We start from the raw sequence: 2,336 nt of genomic DNA, 5'->3' as shown, positions 1-2,336 counted from the left end.
AGATTGACGATGTGCTTCTTGATAGATTCGGAAGGCACTCTAAAAGAGGTTACTCCTTATAAAAAGATATTTTGTAAAGAAGGAAAAATACAAAAGATGACGCCAAGCTATGAGGAAGATTGAAAATTTTATTGATGAAGGAGATGGGACCATGCCATTCATATAAAATGACAAAAGCAAAATGCAAGAATGAAAGAGTGTTGGCCTTGTCGCTCTTAGGATGCTGATGAGCTGACTACTTTATCCTCTTCTTTGCCTTCCACAAGGATATTTTTATCGATATAGTCTTGGATAATATTCCTGAGAACGAAGCAGTACTCGGTATCATGCCCCATGGCCCGATGAAACTTACAAAATTGATCTTTAAATCTTCCCCTAATGATAGGAGGATCATCGACTCTTGGGAGCTTAATCATCTCCTTGGCCAACATATACTCAAGGATTTCTTCACGCGGCTGATCTAGAGGAGTAAAGTCACGTTTAAAACTCTAGTTGTCGTGCTTCAACTTTTCTTGAGGTCTCGACCCCTGCTCAAAAGTTTGCTAAGGTTGCTTATCGTACTGGGGAATCGACTTACCATTTTGCTCATTTTTGCTGGGGTTTGGTCCCCCTGAACCAGAGCTGTGATCTTTCACATTTCCCTTATGATGGTTATTGTTGTTGCTGGTAGAGTAGGTAAAATGGGTTTTCTTGTTAGATTCTTGCTGACTGTTGTTCCTGGTGAACATGAAGCCCTCATAAGATCCATTTTCTATACTCAACTCAAGCCATTTAGCTCGTTTTGTCAGCTCTATGAAAGTTTTTGATGGGGAGGTGGAAATCAGTCCCCTTAGGGGTTATGAAAAATTGCTCAAGATTAAGGACAATGCATGTCTTTCTGATATTGCATCTCGCATCTTATTACAAGTTGATCTCCACCTGTGAATAAAATCTCTGGCTTTCTCGTTTTCTTTCTGTTTCAGACTGCAGAGGTGGCTGAGAGTCGGGAGTGCCTCAGTATTGAATAAAAAATGCTCGATGAACAAATTGACCACTTTGTCAAACTCTTTAAGCTCTATGGGGTTAATGTGCTCCGAATACCATTTCACTGCAATACCCTCCAGACTGCGAGGGAAACAAAGAAATAAGGCTTGGTTATTCCTCCTGAACCTGGAACATTCTGCAAAGAATAGGACGAGGTGTGCCTTTGGGTCACCCGAACCATCAAACTTGATAAATTTCTTGGGAAGATTATCGAGATCATCATCCCCATCCAGTCCATCATAGAAATCTTCACTTGTAAAGACCCTTTTGCCTTTGTCTCAGGCCTGCAGATCTTTAACCATCTTAACCATGTCTTTGAGTTGTGGCTGAGTAGGGTCATTGACAGATTGATTCTTGGATTTATAAGCCGACCCCTGCCCTTGAGTTGACGTTCTAAATGCCTGCTGGGTTTCATATTTCTTACCAGTATCTCCCGATGATTCTGCCTCATCAGAGGTTTTTTCATGACGACTCTGCTTTTTAGTGATCTTCACATTCTTCTTCACAGTTCGACCTTTGACCTTTTTCTTATTGTAGTTTTTTTTCTGAGCTGACCCCTGTTTCCTTGGACAATAACTTACTCAGCATTCTCTGAAACAACGAATACATCTGTGGGTCGATGTCATCATTAGCTTCCTGACTTTCGTTTCCAGCGGATTGTGAATAGGCCATTTCTTGTACTGAAGCCGATGAGGAACTGATAAGCTTGACTGGCGTGGTTTTCCTTCCAGACCTTGTCTGAACCATGTAAGGATGCAAGTGCTCTCTGCAGGGCAAAACTGAGGTTTAGCTGCTGAAAATGGTTTTAAATAGGAAACAATTGCTGGATATCTGGTAGATAATTTGAAAGATGTCCCATTACTAGGGACTGAGTTGTCGCTGGAATCACGACAATTGCGTTGCTATTCTTTGCAAAATAAACAACTATAAATGTGCCTTGTTACTTAGGCGAGGTCGTCAAACCATGATAGCATGAAAATGGAAGCAATTTTATTGAAGGAAACATGATTTAATAATAAACTTGACATAAAAGAGGGGGACAAACAATTTTCCACTACTCCTGATAATCATTGGACACTCGAGGACCTGAAAAAAGAGTAAGATTGACAAAAGAATCACAGCTATATCTGGCAGAATGGTATGCTCCAGACTACTGCGCTGATGTGAGATCGAACTCTGGCATGATCCCTGAAAGTAGGCGAGCTTCTACATGTTTCTGCCTCTGAGAAAAATGCCTAACATAGCACTCTGGATGGTAATATGTGCAAAAGAATGGGCCAAGTAGCCTAAACTGCTTGCCATACGCATAAGTA

Source organism: Nuphar pumila, chromosome 9 (genome assembly GCF_984573655.1).
Source record: "Nuphar pumila chromosome 9, dmNupPumi1.hap1.1, whole genome shotgun sequence".
NCBI classification, from domain to species: domain Eukaryota; kingdom Viridiplantae; phylum Streptophyta; class Magnoliopsida; order Nymphaeales; family Nymphaeaceae; genus Nuphar; species Nuphar pumila.
The sequence above is the reverse complement of the archived record's forward strand: the minus strand, read 5'-3'. Positions refer to the sequence as shown.